This window comes from Rana temporaria, chromosome 3 (genome assembly GCF_905171775.1).
Source record: "Rana temporaria chromosome 3, aRanTem1.1, whole genome shotgun sequence".
NCBI lineage: Eukaryota > Metazoa > Chordata > Amphibia > Anura > Ranidae > Rana > Rana temporaria.
The window spans coordinates 471722891-471747582 of record NC_053491.1 but is presented as its reverse complement, the minus strand read 5'-3'; positions in this window follow the sequence as shown (position 1 = coordinate 471747582).

Below are 24692 nucleotides of genomic sequence, written 5' to 3'. Positions count from 1 at the left end.
CTAGCATCTACAAACGATGGGATATATTTATGGAATTAATTTATAGTTCTAAAAAAAATTCTAGTGATGGCAGTGATTAGCGACTTACTGTATAGTGGGACTGCAGGCAAATCGAACACTGCGACTTTTGACACTTTTTTGGGGACCAGTGACATGAATACAGTGAACAGTGCTAAAAATATGCACCCTCACTGTACTAGTGACACTGGGTGGGAAGGGATTAACATCAGTGGCACTCACAAGGATTAACTGTTCCCCTAGCCAGTGTTTGTGTACTGTGTGGGAGGTGCTTTTACTAGGGGAAGTCATGGATCCTGTCCCTGCTTCGTAGGGAACACAGTATCCATTCCTTTCCGCACTGACAGAACAGCAATCTGCCTTGTTTAAGTTCTGCCTCTGTAACGAAAGATCGGTGGGTGCCAGGGGATATCGAGTCTGCCACCCACTGATCAACTCCTGGTAGTGCACATTCCTGCTTGCTACCCAGAAGTGTGGGATGACATACTGTATTATAAGTGGTTCGGTGCACAGCGGCCACCCTGTAGCAGTAAAACTGCTATAGGGCAGTCATGAAGTAGTTAAAGTACATCTAATTCCTTACTGGATTTTATTGAATTCCTAAAAGAACCTCCGTTTTTGTGGAACAACACAGCGGCTAAAGCTGGGTACACACTAGCAGTTTTTTTTTTCGTACAACCCGCTGGGCCAGAGCAATACAGCGTTACCATATGTAATAGCGGGGGGTGTTTAGCTCAGTGGTAAATGCTTTTTCAGTGAGTCCACAGCAGTCAGCTATCAGGTTTAAGGGTGTGGCAGCCCGTTTTTATTAAAAGGAACAACATAAAAGTTCATACGCAGGATTGCCCACACAGGATTCTTCTCCAATAAATACAACAAATTAAAAAAATACAGTCACCTGGCTCTTAGGCTAACTCTGCCTTGACTTGCAGTTCCTTGCTGCACAGGCCTACTCCTGGCCTTAACAGGATTCTCCAGCCCCCCTGGGTTTTCTCACTCTCCCCAAGACTTCAGGCAAGAAGTCCCCCTCACTAGGGTTGAGCAAACCCGAACTGTAAAGTTCGGGTTCGGTACGGACTTTGGGTTTTTCCCGAACCTGGACCCGAACCCGAATAATTGAAAAAAGTTTGGGTCCGGGATCGGAGTTAGGGGAAAAAAAATTTCCCGGCTTCCTGCGTTGTCCTGATCCTGCGACGGCTGCGGGTGATCTCCCGCGATGAGAAGATCCTGCGTCGGGTGATCCATCCATCCAGCGCAGCAGCATCCCGAACCTCCTCTCACCGCTGGGCTCCTCTATATAAGAAATGTCACAGCTTCAGCCGCTCATTCGCTGGGCTGTGCCCAGCGGTGAGAGGAGGTCCGGGATGCTGCTGCGCTGGATGTTCTCATCGCCGGAGCGGAGATCACCCGACGCAGGATCTTTTCATCGCGGGAGATCACCCGCAGCCGTCGCAGGATCAGGACAACGCATGAAGCCGGGAACGAGTGGATTTCTCACCGCTGGATGTTTTTTTTTTAATAAATGACTTTATTCTTTGGTGTCAGTGTGTTTTTTTACAAGACTTTACACTTCCTTCGTGAAATGGTAGAGGTACAGTGTACCCCATTACCATTTCACACAGGGGGGGTCAGGATCTGGGGGTCCCCTTTGTTAAAGGGGTCTTCCAGATTCTGATAAACCTCCCGCCCGCATACCCCCACAACCACCGGGCAAGGGTTGTGGGGATGAGACCCTTGTTACCATCAACATGGGGACATCCTCCCCATGTTGAGGGCATGTGACCTGGTGCGGTTCAGGAGAGGGGGGGGGCCGCACTCTTTTCTGCGGCCGGCCAGGTCAACGTGCTCGGATAACGGGTCTGGTTATGGATATTTAGGGGGAACCGCATGTCATTTTTGTTTTAAATTGACGGCGGGGTTCCCCTGAATATCCATACCAGACCTGAAGGGTCTGGTTATGGATATTTAGGGGGAACCGCACGTCATTTTTGTTTTAAATTGACGGCGGGGTTCCCCTGAATATCCATACCAGACCTAAAGGGTCTGGTTATTGAATTTGCGGGGACCTCCGCACATTTTTTTTTCTAAAAGTCCGTGTCCCATTGACTACAATGGGGTTTCGGAGTTCGGGTTCCCGAACCCGAACTTTTTTTTTAAAGTTCGGGTTCGGACCCGAACCCAAACATCCAGGTGTCCGCTCAACTTTACCCCTCACCAGTTATGCAGTCTCAGACAGAGACCACAGGTTCTCTGACAGGGTCCTGAATCCAAATGGTATAAACTGCTCACACTCCAACATCCGCCACCTCCTGCTTTCACCAGCCAATCATCATATGGGCTATGTGCATCTGGGCACACAGGGTTAGAGATCCCGTCCCACCCAAGACTCTTTGGAATCTTCAAATTACTGAGCCCCATCCGGAAATAGCAAACTCCAGAGAAAGCTGCCAGAGCAGTTTTCTCCTCTCAAAACCTGTAGACCTGAAGTCAGCATACATGTAAACTCTGTGTCCATTTCCTTGCCATTTCTATAGTGACAGAACCTCACTGTGTTACATACCCCCTTTGTTTCGATCCAGAGGGAGAAACACCTGCACACACCATTGCCGTTGGGACACCTCTGTGTTGGCCGTCAGCCACGTAGGCCCAACCTTTTTCCCGGTGTGCTTCCAGGTATGTCCCACCCTAAATCTAAACAGGGTGCTACAGTTCCTTATGCTCAGCCTTCTGCCTCTTCTCTTGGGGTCCCTGGGCTTATTTTCTTTTCTTTGGGGAAACTTGGCTTTCCCTTATCCATCCTTTCAACTCACTGATATCAGTTTTACTCTTCAAAATAGGTCTTTTTGGTTCAACAACCTTTCTCTGGTTACTCCCAGCAACCAAACCATTGTTAGCAGATCATACTTTTCAATGTCACACTTCCCAACACAATCAGCGCTGTCTATCTCAGTGCTTGTTAGAACCAGACCTGAGGAGGGACCACACACAGGCGAGTGACTATACCCCATGGGACCATAGCACAGCTTCACCCCACCTGTTGCCCAATGCTCCATGGGCAACTGTTCTAACAAATTACACTGATCCAAGCACAAACCATTTCTCTCTGGTGTACACATTACATTGTTACAGCAACCAATACCTATAACACATTACCCCACAGTGTCTCCGGGTACCTTCACGTGTATCTCTTTGCAAGTGACAAAAAGCATCTCTGCTACTGGCGTGTCTACTCCTGGCCCTTCCTTCATGCGGTTTAGTGGGTGAAACAGTATCCGTGAAGAGACCTCTGAAGTCTCCAACAGTTCTCCCGAGCACCTTCCATACCAATCAATAACTGGAAGTACCCTCACAGGGAATCGGGAGATCCTGTGGCAAACTGTTAATAAACATTGGTCCCACCAATTCCATTATTGATTAGGGATGAGCTTCGAGTTCGAGTCAAACTCATGTTCGACTCGAACATTGCCTGTTCGGCGAAAAACAAACAATTTGGGGTGTTCGCGGCGAATTCGAAAAGCCGCGGAACACCCTGTTAAAGTCTATGGGAGAAATCTAAAGTGCTAATTTTAAAGGCTAAATTGAAAGTTATTGTCCTAAAAAGTGTTTTTAGGTACCTGGGTCCTGCCCCAGGGGACATGTATCAATGCAAAAAAAGTTTTAAAAACGTCAGTTTTTTCGGGAGCAGTGAATTTAATAAGGCTTAGGCCTTGTACAGACGGGCAAACATGTAAGATGAAAACGGTCCGCCGGACCGTTTTCAGCGTACATGTCTGCCCGGGGATTTCTGTATGATGGCTGTACACACCATCATACAGAAATCCGCGCGTACTCGATACGCGGCGACGAGGCCGCGCCATCGCCGCGACGATGATGCGGCGACGTGAGCGGCCCTGCCAGTTCAATGCTTCCACGCATGCGTCAAAGTCATTCGATGCATGCGAGGGATGGCGGCCGCTCGGACATGTATGGTAGGTCTGTACAGACGACCGAACATGTCCGACGGGCAGGATTCCAGCGGGCATGTTTTAAAACAAGTTCAGAAATATTTGCCCGAAAATATGGAAAATGGCCCGGCGGGCAAATGTACGCTGGAATCCTGTCCGCTCGGGCCTACACACGACCGAACATGTTTGCTGAAACTGGTCCGCGGACCAGTTTCAGCAGACATGTTCGGTCGTGTGTACGGGGCCTTAGAGGGAAACAATAAAAGTGAAATATTCCTTTAAATTTCATACCTAGGGGGGGTGTAAAGTAAGCATGTGAAAAAGCGCATGTTTCCCATACTTAGAACTGTCCCTGCACAAAGTGTAATTTCTGAAAGAAAAAAGTCATTTAAAACAGGACTCGCGGCTATAATGAATTGTCGGCTCCTGGCAATTCAGAGAGAATTCATTCATAAAAAAAAAAAAAGCGTGGGGTACCCCCAAATTCAATTACCAGGCCCTTCAGGTCTGGTATGGATATTAAGGGGAACCCCGCCGTCAATTTAAAAAAAAAATTACGTGGGGTTCCCCCAAAATATCCATTCCTGACCATTCAGGTCTGGTGTGGATTTTAAGGGGAACTCCACCCCAAATAAAAAAAAATGGCATGGAGTTCCCCCAAAAATCCACACCAGACCCCTTATCCGAGCACGTTAACCTGGCCTGCCACAGAAAAGAGGGGGGGACAGAGTGTGCCCCCCCTTTCCTGAACTGTACCAGGCCACATGCCCTCAACATGGGGAGGATGTCTCCATTTTGATGGGGACAAGGACCTCATCCCCACAACCCTGGCCGGTGGTTGTGGGGGTCTGCGGGCGGGGGACTTATCAGAATCTGGAAGACCCCTTTAACAAAGGGGACCCCCAGATCCTGGCCCCCCCTATGTGAATTGGTAATGGTAATTTCACAAAGGAAGTGTAAATAGTTGTAAAAAACACACACACACACCGTAGAAAAAACTCCTTTATTAATAAAAAAATTAATCCAGCGGTGGTAATCCACTCGGTCCCGGCTCCCTGCTCCAACGTTGTCGGTATCCAGCGACGGGTGATCTTCTCTCCGGTCCAGCGATGAGAAGATCATCCGGGATCGAGAGCACAGCATCGCCCGCCTCCTCTCTCCGCCGGACACCGCCCGGCGAATGACGCGGCTGAAGCTGTGACATTTCTTTTATTGGTGAGGCGAGGCCACCCATCACGTGACCCCGTCCCCCTCTGACGCATCCTCTGCTACGTCACTGGGGAAGCCTGGATTCCCCCTTGCGTCAGAGGGGGCGGGGTCACGTGACGGGTGGCCCCACCTCACCAATAAAAGAAATGTCACAGCTTCAGCCGCGTCATTTGCCGGGCTATGTTGGGCGGAGAGAGGAGGAGGGCGATGCTGTGCTCTGGATCCCGGATGATCTTCTCATCGCTGGACCGGAGAGGAGATCACCCGTCGCTGGATACCGACAACGTTGGAGAAGGGAGCCGGGGGCCGAGTGCATTACCACCACTGGATTATTTTTTTATTTTTTTATTAATAAAGGACTTTTTTCTACGGTGTGTGTGTGTGTTTTTTACAACTATTTACACTTCTTTCGTGAAATGGTAGGGGTACAATGTACCCCATTACCAATTCACATAGGGGGGGCAGGATCTGGGGGTCCCCTTTGTTAAAGGGGTCTTCCAGATTCTGATAAGCCCCCGCCCCCAGACCCCCACAACCACCGGCCAGGGTTGTGGGGATGAGGCCCTTGTCCCCATCAACATGGGGACATCCTCCCCATATTGAGGGCATGTGGCCTGGTACGGTTCAGGAGAGGGGGGGCCGCACTCTGTTCCCCATCTTTTCTGTGGCCGGACAAGTTAACGTGCTCGGATAAGGGGTCTGGTGTGGATTTTTGGGGGAACTCCACACCATTTTTTTTTCAATTTGGGGTGGAGTTCCCCTTAATATCCATACCAGACCTGAAGGGCCTGGTAATTGAATTTGGGGGGACCCCCACGCTTTTTTTTATGAATGAATTCTCTCTGAATTGCCGGGAGACGACAATTCATTATAGCCACGAGTCCGGTTTTAACCACTTCCATACCAGGCACTTACGCACCTTCCCGCCCAAGCCAATTTTCAGCTTTCAGCACTGTCGCACTTTGAATGGAAATTGCGCGGTCATGCGACATGGCTCCCAAACAAAATTGGCATCCTTTTTTCCCCACAAATAGAGCTTTCTTTTGGTGGTATTTGATCACCACAATTTTTTTTGCGCAACAACTAAAAAAAGACTGAAAATTTTGAAAAAAAATTACGTTTTTATTTTTTCCCGTTAATTTTTTTGTAAATAAGTACGTTTTCTCTTTCAATTACGGGCACTGATATGGCGGCACTGAAGGGCACCGATGAGATGGCACTGATGGACATCGATGAGGTAGTACTGACGGGCACAGATGAGGTGGCACTGATTGGCGGCGCTGGTATGCGGCACTGATGGGCACACATAGGCAGCACTGATGGGCACACATAGGTGGCACTGATGGGCACACATAGGCGGCACTGATGGGCACTCATGGGCGGCACTGATGGGCACTCACGGGCGGCACTGGGCACTCATAGTCGGCACAGATGGGCACTCATGGGCGGCACTTATGGGTGGCACTGATGGATACTTATGGGTGGCACAGATGGGCACTGATAGGTGGGCACTGGGCATGGATGGGCACTGTGGGGTGGCACTGATGGACACTGTGGGGTGGCACTGATGGACACTTGGGGTGGCACTGATGGACATTGTGGGGCAGCACTGATCTACCCATGTTGCCAGTCAGTGCCCATTTGTGGGCACTGATTGGCATATTTTTTTTTTAAAAAAAAGCTTTTTTTTTTTTTAAGACTTTTTTTTTTTTTTCAATGCTTTTCAACGGCTCTTCCTGTTTACATCGTGATCAGCCGAGATTGGACACGGCTGATCACGTGGTAAAGAGTCTCCGCCGGAGGCTCTTTACCGAGATCGGAGATGCAGGGTGTCAGACTGACACCCCGCATCACCGATCGCCGCGCTGCGCGCCCCCACGGGCGCGCGCGGCATGAAATCCAGCAGGACGTCGATGGACGTCCTGTCAGGATTTCAGAACCACTTCCCGGACGTAAATCGGCCATAGGCCGGGCGGGAAGTGGATAAATGACTTTTTTTCTTTCAGAAATTACACTTTGTGCAGAGACAGTTCTATGTACAGGAAACATGCGCTATTTCACATGCTAACTTTACAACCCTCAGCTCAATAGAACACGCATGGCCTGAGAGGATCTGCTGCAAAGAGGAATACTGAGTTGAGCTGTCAAATAGGAAAACTTCAGTGGATAGAAGAGCGAGTCTGTTGTCATAATACGATTGGATTTCGTTTTTGCTGTATTTTACTTACCCTGTGGTAAGAGTCAGTGTTAACTGTTGGTGGAGGTCTCCTGTGTGTCAGTCATCACAACGTTGTGGATCACTCCTAAACACTTTGGGACTCTTTCTTATCATTTATTTGGGACTATGTACAATTTTTTTAAAGATATATAATTTTTTTGATTGGGTTTTCCCCTCCTCTTTCACTAGCATTTGTGGACCCCAGTGTTATTTGTGATTTTGTTCTGATCATTTGGGTCCACTCTTCCTTTATATTTGCACATATTTATTCACTTATTAATTTTCATATGCAATTTATTAATTACATAGCGCGACTCCTTTTGTAGTTTATGTTTGTTTAATGCTATATGGCATTCTGAGACGCAGCTGAGACACATTTATTAATTTTTGGTATGCGCAATATTTTTCTTTGTTTTCAATTTTATAACCCCCCTAGGTACGAAATTTAAAGGAATATTTCACTTTTATTGTTTCACTCTAAGCATTATTAAATTCACTGCTCCCGAAAAAAAAGCTATTTGTAAAACTTTTTTTGCATTGACTCATGTCCCCTGGGGCAGGACCCAGGTCCCCAAACACTTTTTAGGACAATAACTTGCATATTAGTCTTTAAAATTAGCACTTGATTTCAAACGTTCGAGTCCCATAGACTTTAACGGGGTTCTAAAGTTCACACAAACATTTGGTGTGTTCGCAGGTTCTGGTGCGAACCGAACAGGGGGGTGTTCGGCTCATCCCCAGGTTTCTGTCATCTCTATACATTCCAGCCCGGATTCAGAAAGGACTTACGCCAACGTATCTTCTGATACGCCGCGTAAGTCCACGGATGCGCCATCGTATCTATGCGCCTGATTCAGGAAACAAGATACGCCTGGCTTGATTCGACCGACGTAAGTCTCCTACGCCGTCGTATCTTGGGCGCATATTTACGCTGGCCGCAAGGGGAGCTTCCATTGATTTACGCATCGAATATGTAAATGACTAAGATACGCCGATTCACGAACGTACTTGCGCCCGTCGATGTAATCTACACTGTTTACATACGGCATACGTCTGGCATAAAGTTAAGCCTCATAAAGCAGGGGGGTAAGTCATATTAGGGTATGGACGTCAGAACAGCCGTCGTATTTTACGTCGTTTACGTAAGTCTTACATGAATGGGACTGGGCGTAGTTTACGTCACATCATAAGCAGTGATTCGACGTATCTTATGGAGTATTTTAGACGTGCGCACTGGGATGTGTCCACGGTACGGCGCATGCGCCGTTCGTTCGGACCATCATTTGCATGGGGTCACGGTTCATTTTAATAGATCACGCCCATTGACGTCACCACACATTTTGATCGGACCCGGAAGATACGGGCTGTTTGTTTGAGAGCTGGCTGGCTTATTTTTACTGGATGCCTTTATTCATTTGACCTGATGTAAGTGCAACTCCTTTTATTTCTTATTAAACGCGAGGATTTTACACTATGTGAGTCCTTTCTTCCTTTACATATACTTATCCTGTGTTGGCTTATCGACTTAGATCATCTACCGTTCTGGGCATCTTGATAATTTGTTCGAGGATATCATTCTTTTATGCTGTATTTAATCTCCTTAAACAGAGATCAATAGGATTCAGTAAGAGGCAGTGTTTGACTTTGGTGGAAGTGCCTTTCTCATCACCTCCTTCCTGGGATGTTTCATTGACCTTGCACTTGGGACTTATATAATATGAACTTTCTTTATGGTGGACTTTGTTTCACTCTATTTATCACTATTCACTGATATGTATTATCATTAAGATATTATTAATTATTGAGTAATCATCTATTTGTATTTTATTACTTGTTCCATTCAATTGGGGTTAGCTGTTTTAGCACACAGCATATCACGTTTATTAGCGCAACGTTCTCTCTGTTTTTATATTTGTCTGGTGTAGTATAACACTTTTTGGTCGCAGCTTTTGTTTTCATTTTATTTAGAACTAGCGCAGTAAAAAAAAAAAAAAATATTAATTTTATTGGAAAGAATACACTTCAATGAATAAATAAAAAAAAAACAATACATACCCCACTTTTGTGGTAAAATATAAAAGATGTTACGCCGAGTATATAGATATCCAACATTGTGGGTTGATAGAAATGAATTTTAAATGTTTATCAAGATGGTATATCACCCCAGATATTGCACATCGATTCCAAGGGGAGAATTAAAGATCCTGTTGGAGGGGTTGTAGGGAACCCGGAACCATGTCACACCTTTGGTGGACATGCCCCAAAATCAACAGCTATTGGCATAAAGTGGTATCAGTAATCAAGGAAATTACTGGAATTAAAATTGCAGTTGACCCGTGGGTGTGTTTGTTCCACGGGACAAACATGACTAGTAAACAGTATATGAGAACCTTGCTCCCCCATATCCTAAATGCAGCAAAGAGCCTGATCCCTAAACAGTGGAAAGATCCTGCGAGTCCAACAATGAAGAAGTGTCTCGAGAAAATAAATGATATTTATTGCATTGAACAGCTTAAGTTTATGGGGGAGGAAGGTGAAAGGGGATTTAAACTTAAATGGCAGGACTGGGTCGAATATAAGTCATCACAGAGTTATCTAGTCTGGATGGTATAGGGTAGGAAGTATAGTGTAGTAAAAGTTGATAAATTAAGAGACTGAGGTTCGGAGAGAAAGGGGAGGGTTTGGGTTTGGGGGGGGGGGAGGGCTAGTCGAATTGGGTAGGGGCACTTCGGTTTTATGATGTAATTTTTTGTACTTTGCCATACTGTGGCCACGCTGGCTTAATATAAATATAAATATAACGACATAGCAAACAAAGGAGAAGGAAAAAAAGAAAAACAAAAAAAAAGGAAAAAAAATAATAATTTCCAACCATGATGCGAACCATGATGGAGACAGCGTATGAACGCAAAATTGATTAGGTTCTCTGAGTCGAAAAAAAAAAAAAAGGAGAAAAGGAAAAAAAAAAATATATAGATACCCAACATGTCACGCTTTAAAATTGGTCTTGGAATGGCGACAAACTATGGTACTTAAAAATCTCCATAGGTGACACTTTAACAATTTTTACAGGTTACCAGTTTAAAGTTACAGAGGAGCTCTAATGTTTGCGGCTCCTATGTAATTTATGATGTAATTTTTTGTACTTTGCCATACTGTGGCCACGCTGGCTTAATATAAATATAAATACATAACGACATAGCAAACAAAGGAGAAGGAAAAAAAAGGAAAAAAAATAATAATTTCCAACCATGATGCGAACCATGATGGAGACAGCGTATGAACGCAAAATTGATTAGGTTCTCTGAGTCGGAAAAAAAAAAAAAGAGAAAAGGAAAAAAAAGGAAAAAAAAAAATATATAGATACCCAACATGTCACGCTTTAAAATTGGTCTTGGAATGGCGACAAACTATGGTACTTAAAAATCTCCATAGGTGACACTTTAACAATTTTTACAGGTTACCAGTTTAAAGTTACAGAGGAGCTCTAATGTTTGCGGCGATACCTCACATGTGTGGTGCAAACACTGCTTACATATGTGTGTGCGACTTATGTTTAAAGTTTGTTTCTGCACGCTCAGAGGAAATGGGGGCGCTTTAGGCGTTTTTTGCTTATTTATTTAATTTTACATTTTTACACTGTCCCTTTATTTTATTTTTTAATCACTTTTATTCCTATTACAAGGAATGTAAACCTTCCTGTAATAGAAATAAGGATGACAGGTCCTCTTTATGGAGAGATCTGGGGTCAAAAGATCTCAAATCTCTCCTTCAGCTTTAAAGGCAAAAGATCAAAAAAAAAAAACAATTTAGATCTTTTGCATTTTTACTTCTGCCCCTTGACCGAAAATGAACTCATGATGTCACTCCAGTGCTCCAAGACCATAGAGACGATTAGAGATGATCTGGTCTCTGTTCGCCTCTGTGACCAACTGGCCGCACCGTTGGATAATTTATTGGGCATGCCGGTAAAAAATGATGCATGCTGCTTCTGAAAGTGATCCAGCGGCTAATGAGCCACTTGGAACACGTTCATGAAAAAAGCCAGCCGCCGGCTAAAAAAAATAAAAATATCCTGGGATTATATCTGATAGCTCCAAGCCATAACCCCGGTAAACCACTTGCAATCCACAATGTATATTTATATATATTGTGGTCGGCAAGTGATTAAAATATTGCACAAGGGTATTGTTTTGTACTTTTCAGTGGACTGGAAATATTCATCAAAACTATAATCCATCATATACTGTAAGCAAGTTATTTAAATGATAATTTTTAGTTCTTTAACACACAAGAAGATAGCTGTGCCAAATTCTGCCATGGCTGTTAATATATTTTTTTTTTAACTAGAAATTGCGGCGATCAGCGATTTTTATTGTGACTGCAACATTATTAATGCTATCTTGGGACCATTGTCATTTATACAGCGATCAGTGCTATAAATTTGCACTGATTACTGTGTAAATGACACCGGCAGGAAAGGGGTTAACCACTAGGGGGCAAGGAAGGGGTTAAGTGTTTCCTAGGGAGTGATTCTAACTGTGTGGGGGTTGGGCTACCAGTGACACAACACTGATCACTGCTCCCAATGACAGGGGGAAGAACATCATTGTCCTGTCACTAGGCAGAACAGGGAAATGCCTTGTTTACACCCCGTTCTGCAGCTCCCTGTCACGATCCCGTGCCATTCTGCAAAAGTAAATGTTCGTGCGATGGTCGACAAGTGGTTATTGTAATCAGTTACTTTGGACAAAAATACATTTATCAGATTCAATCTGTTATATAACTGATCTGAGATAAGGGGAAGTCACAGACTGAAGATTATCTGATCAGTTATGTGTGTCAGCTTATTTCTTCCTAATAAGAATCGGTCATGTTTTACATAATGAAAAAAATAAAAAAATCAGGGTGAAGATTTCCAGCTTACATTCTCATAATGTATGTATGGCTCATATTTGCATCCATTGAATATTGGAATACAACTTTTTGTTTCAATGTTTTTATTAATGTTTTCAAGTTCACAAGTAAAAACAGGGTCTGGGGTGTTACAGATGAGGGACTCTGTGACGTAATTACAGATGAACCGGGCATGCCACCATGCACCTAAACACCCCTGTTGGGAGCAAACTGTGAATAGGTGGAGGCTCTTAGAACTGGTACTTGTTTGTCCATCATACCGGTTCTCCAAGAAGTTTAAGTGAGTCACTCCACTCTACTGGTAAATGACATGTATTGGAATTCCTCATCAGGGAGGATCTTCCTGGGATGATTCCCAAACACCATATGGAACTACAGAAGTGTGTTTTTTGTTTAGATCGGCACTAGGTCCTACTGGGAAGCTTTAGCCTTTGTTCAGGTGAGGGGAGGGTAAGGGGCGGGGGAGATGGGGAGGGTCTGACGTGTTTGTGCGCACCTATACAGTACAGACCAAAAGTTTGGACACACCTTCTCATTCAAAGAGTTTTCTTTATTTAAATGACTATGAAAATTGTAGATTCACACTGAAGGCATCAAAACTATGAATTAACACATGTGGAATTATACATAACAAAAAAGTGTGAAACAACTGAAAATATATTTCATATTCTAGGTTCTTCAAAGTAGCCACCTTTTGCTTTGATTATTGCTTGGCACACTCTTGGCATCCTCTTGATGAGCTTCAAGAGGTAGTCACCTGGCACAGCACCCCATCACTCTCCTTCTTGGTCAAATAGCCCTTACACAGCCTGGAGGTGTGTTTGGGGTCATTGTCCTGTTAAAAAATAAATGATGGTCCAACTAAACGCAAACCGGATGGAATAGCATGCCGATGCAAGATGCTGGTTCAGTATGCCTTCAATTTTGATTAAATCCCCAACAGTGTCACCAGCAAAGCACCCCCACACCAACACACCTCCTCCTCCATGCTTCACGGTGGGAACCAGGCATGTAGAATCCATCCGTTCACCTTTTCTGCGTCGTACAAAGACACGGGGGTTGGAACCAAAGATCTCAAGTTTGGACTCATCAGACCAAAGCACAGATTTCCACTGGTCTAATGTCCATCCATTCCTTGTGTTCTTTAGCCCAAACAAGTGTCTTCTGCTTGTTTCCTTTCTTTAGCAGTGGTTTCCTAGAAGATATTCTACCATTAAGGCCTGATTCATACAGTCTCCTCTTAACAGTTCTAGAAATGTGTCTGCTGCACAAGGTGGCTACTTTGAAGAACCTAGAATATGAAATATATTTTCAGTTGTTTCACACTTTTTTGTTATGTATAATTCCACATGTGTTACTTCATAGTTTTGATGCCTTCAGTGTGAATTTACAATTTTCATAGTCATGAAAATAAAGAAAACTCTTTGAATGAGAAGGTGTGTCCAAACTTTTGGTCTGTACCAGTGGCGGTTCGTCCATAGAGGGCGCTGGAGCTCCGCCCCCTCTGGCTCTCACCGCCACTGAGTCTAATAACATAGATTCATGCATTGCACAAATCTATGTTATTATCGCCGCTGCCGCTGTTCTATTCAGATGGTCGGCGCTCATTTCCGGCCATCTGAATAACGGCAGCTGGTTGGCTGTACGGAAGTGCCTATCAGAGCCAACGGCTCTGATAGGCTTTTCCGAGTACAGCCCTCGGGTCCCGGAAGCTTTTACAAGGAACGCACTAGGGATACGCTCCTTGTATACGACTGACAGGCGTCTCAGCCAATCAGGTTGGCTGATTCTGGCTACCGGTAACCTGATTGGCTGAGACGCCTGTCAGTCATCGAGGGCGGTAGAAGACATGGAGGGACGTGGATGGCTGACTCCAGTAAAGGTAAGTGCCGGGCGCGGGGGGGAAAGGGGCACTTTTTCAGGGCACAGCGGCGACATCAATAGGCACAGTGGGGACAATGGGCACAGTGGGGACAATGGGCACAGTGGGGACAATTAAAGGGCACAGCAGCGACAATTAAAGGGCACAGCGTTGACAATTAAAGGGCACAGTGGTGACAATTGATTGCACAGTGGCTGTGTTTGATGGCATGGCACAGTGGCTGCAATTTTTTTTTTCGTTTGCGCCCCCCAAAAATTTTGAGCACCAGCCGCCACTGGTCTGTACTGTATGTCAGGTAAAGTCACATGACGTCTTGTTGGTGTCCCCAGGTCTAGCTATTCTGGTACGTTTAGGAGGTTCTACAGATTCTGTAAAGTGTAGCCAGAAGGCCCAGGTTTTTTGGAATATTTTTGGGGACCTCCCGCCCGCATACCCCCACAACCACCGGGCAATGGTTGTGGGGATGAGACCCTTGTCCCCATCAACATAGGGACATCCTCCCCATGTTGAGGGCATGTGGCCTGGTGCGGTTCAGGAGAGGGGGGGCTGCACTCTGTCCCCCCCTCTTTTCTGCGGCCGGCCAGGTCAACGTGCTCGGATAACGGGTCTGGTTATGGATATTTAGGTGGAACCGCACGTCATTTTTGTTTTAAATTGACGGCGGGGTTCCCCTTAATATCCATACCAGACCTGAAGGGTCTGCTTATGGATATTTAGGGGGAACCGCACGTCTTTTTTTTTTTAAATTGACGGCGGGGTTCCCCTTAATATCCATACCAGACCTAAAGGGTCTGGTTATTGAATTTGCGGGGACCTCCGCGCATTTTTTTCCCCCCAAACTCCGATCCCGGACCCAAACTTTTTCAAATTATTCGGGTTCGGGAAAAACCCAAAGTCCGTACCGAACCCGAACTTTACAGTTCGGGTTTGCTCAACCCTAATCTCAATACTCTAGTACCAATCCCCTAGCCTGAATACTCTAGTTAAAGTAGTTGTATAGTGATTTTTTTTAACTTTTACCTACAGGTAAGTCTATAATAAGGCCTATAATAAGGCTTACCTGTAGGTAAAAAAAAAATCTCCTAAACCTTTACGGTTTAGGAGATATTCCCCTCGCAATGAGCCACTGAATGCAGCGGCGCATGTGCACAGGGGATTTTCGGCTTAAGACCCGGCAGACGCCGGACCTTGCCGGAAAGAAGTCTCCCGTGCACATGCGTGGGAGTGACGAACACGTGGCTACAACCACTCACAGCGCTGGAGCCACTATCCCCGGAAGACACAGCGAGGCAAGATGTCATCTCCCTTGGCGTGGACCAGGCAAGCTACTGATGCCTCGTTCTAAGGTAAGTATTTCATAATGAGCTAGTATGCAGTGCATACTAGCTCATTATGCCTTTTGCTTTACATGGTTAAGAAAAAAAAGCTCAGCGGGTATACAACCACTTTAAGTGACGGCAAGATGGCCCCCACTTGACTCTTTGCCCTCTGAGGACCGGATTGATGTCCGACGTCACTTCAGCCCAACGACCTTAAAGGGCCATTTTTTTTATTAGTCAATGTAAAATTATTATTTGTTTCTTTGCTTTTCAATGTGAATGTGAGATCTGAGTTTTTTTTACCTCAGACCTCCAGTCCTGTCATCTCTTGTCATACAGATAACCAACAAGATTTTTTTTTTTTTTTTTAAATTGGTCGTTAAAAACGTTTGTGTGTAGGCTCCAGAGAAAAAACACTGCTTCTCAAATACAGTGTGACATAAAATATTGAACCAACCGCCATTTTATTTTCTAGGGTTTCTAATAAAAAAAATTTGGTCCCCCCAAATTCAATTACCAGGCCCTTCAGGTTTGGAATGGATATTAAGGGGAACCCCACCGTCAATTTTAAAAAAAAAATTATGTGGGGTTCCCCCCAAATATCCATTCCAGACCCTTCAGGTCTGGTGTGAATTTTAAGGGGAACTCCACCCCAAATAAAAAAAAAATGGTGTGGAGTTCCCCCAAAAATTCACACCAGACCCCTTATCCGAGCACGTTAACCTGGCCGGCCGCAGAAAAGAGGGGGGGACAGAGTGCGCCCCCCCCCCTCCTGAACCGTACCAGGCCACATGCCCTCAACATGGGGAGGATGTCGTGTATAAAGCAACAAGTATAAACAGTGTTAAACTATAAGTAATAAAAAATCATTTGAAACTTAATTCAATATATGAGTGCGCAAAATCTATAAATGCATAGGTTATTGTAACACTGTGTCAACAATGTAGCACTGAGCGACAAGTGTCAAAATACCTGTATATATCTCAACAGATAATATGATAATAAACAGTGTAAATTAAAGTGACCAATTCAGCATGTGAGGTGCAAAACAAATCATTTGAAACTTAATTCAATATATGAGTGTGCAAAATCTATAAATGCATAGGTTATTGTAACACTGTGCCAACAATGTAGTACTGAGCGATAAGTGTCAAAATACCTGTATATATCTCAACAGATAATATGATAATAAAACAGTGTAAAAGTGACCAATTCAGCATATGAGGTGCAAAACAAATAGAGTCCACAGAGAAGAGCAGGGAGTAATTAACCCCTTCCAATTCAGATGATGAGAAATGCAAGCACTGATAGGTAGATTCACAAAGAGTTAGGCCGGCTTATCTACAGATAAGCCAACCTAACTCTGAATCTAAGCCGACCTATGTTTAAGTGTGTATGTATATATATATATATATACATACATGAGTAGTTGCTATATGTATATGACTATTATACTTCACTTTTTTTTTTAGCAGTAAGATCCTCTGACCTCTATATAGTTTTATACATTTATTTTTTATATGAATGTTTATAGTGTCTCTCTGCAATGCCAATCACAGTGATCTCCGTATGTACTCCACTTTTTATATATATATTTCTATATACCGTATTTATCGGCGTATATCGTGCACTTTTTTGCCCTGAAAATCAGGGCAAAATCGTGGGTGCGCGATATATACGCCGATACCCGCTTCCCGCGCCGAGTTTTGAATACTGCGCCGGCATATACCGAGCGCAGTACACTCGGGCAGGCTCGGCCAGTCTCGGCTTCTTCCGCGGTCACGTCCTGGATGTACAGGACGTGAGCGCGACAGTTGCCGAGCCTGCCCGAGCCTGCCCGAGTGTACTGCGCTCGGCATATGCTGGCGCAGTATTCAAAACTCGGCGCGGGAAACGAGCGGGGAGGACGCGAGGACGCCGGACCCGCCGAAGAGGACACCGGACCCGCCGAAGAGGACAGCGGACCCGCCAAAGAGGACACCCGACGCCGCAGAAGGACACCCGACGACGCAGAAGGACGCCGGACCCGCCGAAGAGGACACCCGAAGCCGCAGAAGGACGCCGGACCCGACGAGGCCGCCGATGGACGCCGTGCAAGACACCAAAACTGTAAGTACAAAAATAACTTTTTTTCCACAGGTTTGGGGGTCACTTTGGGGGTACGCGGTATACGCGGGAGCGCGTTATACCGCGATAAATACGGTACGTTTTATTATCTTTGGTGTTTTTTAAACATTTTTAAGATATTTTAAACGTTTTACTACTATCTTTGATTTTATATATTCATTTTTAGTATTTTATATATATATATATATATATATATTATTTTTTAGACATCAATAACCAGTTTTACTGCAAAGGAAAATGATATTTGCAGTAAAAGGTTGCTTTAGAGTAGAACCATGTTTGGAACACTGATCAATCAGGAAGCACACCCTCCTCACAAATGTGCAACTTGCTTCATATATGCAGAATCTCAGGTTACACATCAAAATGCACAACCTATGGGCATTGGTGAGGTCCATTAACATGTCGTATGAGTGATCGCAGAAAAACTCACTTTCCTGCTGCTAGGCCGTTCCAGGCTTTATATTATATAAACTACCAGCCTAACCAGTGGGAGTTATGCATTTCCACGGCTTGTCATGGATGTATTATCCCTAAAAGACATCTATAAAAATAATCTCCTAATTTTCCACATCCTATGAGGGAGCCTGATCTCTATTGCCGTTCCCCTGCCCATTCACATATGCAGCAGAGGAAAAACGAATAGACACTCCCATCTCAATTGCGATTGGCTATAACCCATTGCAGTTCTAGAACTGTGTCACAGATGTTATATGGAGAAAGTTTGACCAATCCCTACTTTTATATATAATTATGTATATTTGTATACCCTTTCTATACATTTTCCCCCCTCTCTATAAGCATTTATTATGCTAAATAATAAATAAGTTTTTTTAGTGATAAGATTCACTCATGATAATACACTCTTACTCGTATGTGCCATTTACCAATGGCACATATCCTGTCACAGAATTATATGATTCCACTATACTTTGGTCATACTGGGCCACATTAAAGTGCAGTTTAAGATTTCCTTCATTTTTCCTCTTTTTAAACCCATGGCACATCCCGGCTGATGTCCAACTGAATGTCCGGATCGAGTAGCACCAATCACATCCGGTGGGCGGAAGGGACACAACCAATAGCCGTTGGATGCTGGGGTATAAAGAGACAATGACGGCGTCACGTAGCCACGCCCTCAGTTGAAGTCGAAAGTGACGAAACGCGTCAGAGCGTGGCTACAGACAGACGCTACACGGAAGTCTACAGTTACATAGTTACATAGTTAGTCAGGTTGAAAAAAGACACAAGGCCATCCAGTTCAACCACAAAAAACAAAAAACAAAAAAAAAAACACAGTACAATACTATACACCCAACTACATACCCACAGTTGATCCAGAGGAAGGCAAAAAACCCCAGCAGAGCATGATGCAATTTGCTACAGCAGGGGAAAAAATTCCTTCCTGATCCCCCGAGAGGCAATCGGATTTACCCCGGATCAACTTTACCTACAAATCTTAGTACTCGGTTATATTCTGTACATTTAGGAAAGAATCCAGGCCTTTCTTAAAGCAATCTACTGAGCTGGCCAGAACCACCTCTGGAGGGAGTCTGTTCCACATTTTCACAGCTCTTACTGTGAAAAAACCTTTCCGTATTTGGAGGTGAAATCTCTTTTCCTCTAGACGTAAAGAGTGCCCCCTTGTCCTCAGTGTTGACCGTAAAGTGAATAACTCAACACCAAGTTCACTGTATGGACCTCCTATATATTTGTACATGTTGATCATATCCCCCCAAATTCTCCTCTTCTCAAGAGTGAATAAATTCAGTTCCTCTAATCTTTCCTCATAGCTGAGCTCCTCCATGCCTCTTATCAGTTTGGTTGCCCTTCTCTGCACTTTCTCCAGTTCTCCGATGTCCTTTTTGAGAACTGGTGCCCAAAACTGAACTGCATATTCCAGATGAGGTCTTACTAATGATTTGTACAGGGGCAAAATTATATCTCTGTCTCTGGAGTCCATACCTCTCTTAATACAAGAAAGGACTTTGCTCGCTTTGGAAACCGCAGCTTGGCATTGCATGCCATTATTGAGCTTATGATCAACTAAAACCCCCAGATCCTTCTCCACTCCACTTCCACCGCGCTCCACCAGCCGCCAACCACTGCGAGGAAACCATACCAGCTCATCCGCAGCACTCGCGCGGCCCCTGTGGGCAGGAGGATACCGGTGAAACCATTTATTTATGTGCATTTACTCTTATAACACTGTACGGGCATTAACTAGTGGGATTATTGCACACCTGGTTGGGGACATTGTTTAGGCATTCTGCACTATGAATTTTGTGTTTTTTTGCTTTCCATGTACCCCCTCCTGAGCTGTTTTAACCCGTGCAATACCTGGATCATTTGATGGTTTGTAAGCAAATCACTTATAGATTTGCAGTGGTAAGCTTGTACCCTCCTTATTTGGGTGACTCATCCACATTTCATGGTGCATATATTTTTTGGTATTAGGTGCATATATACCATTTAGTGATCACCCACCTCACCATCACTCATTCAGGAAACTTATTTCTGAGCAGGTCTTGCCTGTTCATAGCGCTGTTTTTATCACTTTGAACAACTGTTCACGTTTATTGATAATTTTTACTATGTTTAAAGCGGAGTTCCGGCCACAAATTTAAAAATAAAAACTTTTTAAATATGAAAACCCCTGTAATACACAAGCTTAATGTATTCTACTACAGTTAGTCTGTAAACTAAGGTCCGTTTTGTTAGGTTGTTACAGCATTTAGACACTTTATAAAACAGAAATTGACTGGGGCCATCTTAAGTGTGGGCATCATGAAGCCAGACTGTATGACTTCCTGGATTTCAGCCTCGCACATGCTCAGTGCTGTACAAGCAGTGTAATGGTTTCAGATCAGGTTTCAATAGCAACGGGAGTGTCAGAGGAAGTTACCGCCCCTTATCTATGCAAACCTCTCCTCCCCCCCTCCTTCCAGGAATCAGTAAATATAATAAATAATTTCTTCCTGTGCAGATATATCTACATAACAAAATTATATATATCTCTTGTTATATATGTGGTGTGTATACATATACCAGACATGTGCACTGTCAATAAATTCATTTTGTTAGTGCGATGACATTAGTGCGGTGACATTAGTGCGGTGACATTAGTGCGGTGATATTAGTGCGGTGATATTAGTGCGGTGATATTAGTGCGGTGACATTAGTGCGGTGACATTAGTGCGGTGATATTAGTGCGGTGACATTAGTGCGGTGATATTAGTGCGGTGACATTAGTGCGGTGATGTTAGTGCGCTGACATTAGTGCTTGACATTAGTGCGGTGACATTAGTGCGGTGACATTAGTGCGGTGATGTTAGTGCGGTGACATTAGTGCGGTGACGTTAGTGCGGTGATGTTAGTGCGGTGACATTAGTGCGGTGATATTAGTGCGGTGACATTAGTGCGGTGACATTAGTGCGGTGACATTAGTGCGGTGATGTTAGTGCGGTGACATTGGTGCGGTGATGTTAGTGCGGTGACATCAGTGCATGACATTAGTGCGGTGACATTAGTGCGGTGACATTAGTGCGGTGACATCAGTGCGTGACATTAGTGCGGTGATGTTAGTGCGGTGATGTTAGTGCGGTGACATCAGTGCGTAACATTAGTGCGTGACATCAGTGCGGTGACATTAGTGCGGTGACATTAGTGCGGTGATATTAGTGCGGTGACATCAGTGCGGTGACATTAGTGCGGTGATGTTAGTGCGGTGACATTAGTGCGGTGATGTTAGTGCGGTGACATTAGTGCGTGACATTAGTGCGGTGACATTAGTGCGGTGACATTAGTGCGGTGATATTAGTGCGGTGACATTAGTGCAGTGATATTAGTGCGGTGATATTAGTGCGGTGACATTAGTGCGGTGACATTAGTGCGGTGACATTAGTGCGGTGACATTAGTGCGGTGACATTAGTGCGGTGATGTTAGTGCGGTGACATCAGTGTGTGACATTAGTGCGGTGATGTTAGTGCGGTGACATTAGTGCGGTGATGTTAGTGCGGTGACATCAGTGCGTGACATTAGTGCGGTGACATTAGTGCGGTGACATCAGTGCGTGACATTAGTGCGGTGACGTTAGTGCGGTGACGTTAGTGCGGTGACGTTAGTGCAGTGACATTAGTGCGGTGACATTAGTGCGGTGATGTTAGTGCGGTGACATTAGTGCGGTGATGTTAGTGCGGTGACATCAGTGCGTGACATTAGTGCGGTGACAACATTATGTGCAGAGTGGGGGGAGGTACAGATGATCAGGCATACAGAGCGGATCTCTGATTGGTCTGTATCTGAGAACACGGATCGTAGTACAGCCCCGCCTCCCTGCACTAGAAGTGTAACACACAGTGCAGAGCGATGTTTCTATGTACAGGGAGGCGGGGCTGTACTACATTCGGTGCTCTCACATACAGATCTATCAGACAGAGATCTACTCTGTCTGCCTGATGATCTGTATCTCCGTGCACCGGAGACAGACGGCAGGCGGGCGGGTGGTGGAGGGAGGAGGACGGGGGCGGTGCTAGGACGGGTGGAAGAGCTAGGACGGGGGAGGAGTTGGAGAGGCAGAAGAGGAAGGACACCACCTCTATGAGCGGCACTGCCCTCCCTCCCCCCGCCCCCCGAGATGTTCATCCACGGCTGCGATGTTGAGGCCAGCCTCCTGGGATTGATGGCACACATATCGCAGGAGGCATAGCAGCGCTGGATGCGGCGGGGGGGGGGGGCATTCCGCCGCGGCGGGGGAATAAGAGACTCACAGATAAAAACTTGAGTTTTTAAAAGACAAAATAAAAACATGCCAAATGTATTTAAGGGGGCAGTGTAAAAACGAATGCAAAGAAGTTGTAAAATAGGGTGGAACTCCGCTTTAAGTGTATTCTCTAACAGAGATACACTTAAACATATCTAAGATAGGACGGCTTGCGCCATCCTATCTTAGATTGCAATGTTTTGGCTGACCTCTAGGTGGCGCTTCCATTGCGGCCGGCGTAGATTATGTAAATGAGCTTTTACGACGATTCCCGAACGAATGCGAGCCTGCCGCAGTCGATTAACGTTGTTTCCGTAAGGCCTTAGGCGGCCTAAAGTTATTCCACCTATGAGGTGGAATAACAATGTTAAAGTATGGCCGCCGTTCCCGCCGCGAGGTTCAAATTTTTTACGTTGTTTGCGTAAGTCGTCCGCGAACCGGGAGTTACGTCATTTACGTCCGCGTCTAAATCAATAGGCCCGTACGGCCTGCTTAGCCGCAATGCGCACTGGGAAATGTAGTCGCCCGGCGAATGCGCAGTGTAAAAAAACGTCAAAAAACGTGAGGTCAAGCCTCATTTGCATACAACACGCCCCCCTCCAAGTCATTTGAATTAGGCGCCCTTACGCCCGCTATTTTAGGCTACACCGCCGTAGATTAGCAGGTAAGTAGATTGTGAATCACTACTAGCCTAACTAATTTACGGCGGTGTAGCCTAAAAAGGCTAGGCTTGGCCGCCCTAAATTCAGGCCGGTGTGTGTGAATCTACCTATAAAAGTCTAATTAGGAGATCCACAGGTGAGAAAGGAGGGAGATTCAGACATCAGTGACCCAAAACCAGTGAGAATGAAGGCTTACCAGAAAGCCTGTGACTAATCCCTTTCAGGAGTAGTCTAAACAGGCATAGCAGGAGGTTGTGATCCTTTCAGGTGTCAGGAACGAATCCACATCTCTCCACAAGTTAGAAGGTGAAATCCACAGCTCCTCATAGGGTTAACCACTGCTCCCAGATAGAACTTGCATTGATGTGTGTGAGCGTGTGTTTAACAAACACCATGCAGGGAAAAAGAAAAGGACAATCCCATAGTGTAGGCGTAAAAAACAAGGGGATTTATTTAAATGATAAAAGTTGAACAGCATGAAAATACTCTCAATCATAGAGAGTAGTACAACTTTTTTTTGCATTGATACATGTCGCCTGGGACAGGACCCAGGTCCCCAAACACTTTTTAGGACAATAAATTGCATATTAGCCTTTAAATTTCTCCCATAGACTTTAACAGGGTGTTCCGCGGTTTTTCGAATTTGCCGCGAACACCCCTAAATGTTCGTTGTTCGCCGAACAGGCAAACAAGCAATGTTCGAGTCGAACATGAGTCCGACTCGAACTCGAAGCTCATCCCTAGTTATAAATGCAAGTTATTGCCATAAAAAGTGTTTGGGGACCTGGGTCCTGCCCCAGGGGACATGTATCATTTTTTTTTTAAATTACCGTTTTTCTGGGAGCAGTGATTGTAATAATGCTTAAAGTGAAACAATAACAGTGAGATATCCCTTTGGGTCTTGTATGAATATTAAGGGAAATTCCGAACCAAAAGTAAAAAAATAATTACGTGGGGGTCCCCCCAAATTCCATACCAGGCCCTTCAGCTCTGGTATAGATATTAAGGGGAACCCTGCACCAAATAAAAAAATGGCATAGGGGTGCCCCTCAAAATCCATACCAGACCCTTCAGGATTTATGGATTTTGAGGGGGACCCCACACCATTTAAAATAAAATTGGTTCAGGAGGGGGGTGCTCTTTTGTCCCCCCTCTTTTCCTGACAGGTTGCGTGGTCGGATGAGGGTCTGATATGGATTTTTGGGGGACCCCTATGCCATTTTTTTTACATTTGGCACAGGGTTCCCCTAAAAATCCATACTAGACCTGAAGGGCCTGGTAAGAAATTTGGGGGACCCCCACAGAATTTATATTTTTAATTTTGGTTCAGGGTTCCCCTTAAGATTCATACCCGACCCAAAGGACCTGGGAATGGGGGGGACCCATGCCATTTCTTTCAATGAGTTGTATCTGTATTGTTTTGCATTATAACTAGTTTGATACCTGTTGAAATCGAGCTGTTTTATTCACCTCCAGCACTCCTGAATCATTATTCTCACTGACTTCCTGGTTTGCCGTGCGCATTCATTCTAACTAATGGGAACAACAGTTCTTATTAGGCTTAGCATTCATGTCTGTGAGGGATAAGAGAGCATCTTCACACAGGGCTGTAGTCATAGGGAGGGGGTGAGCA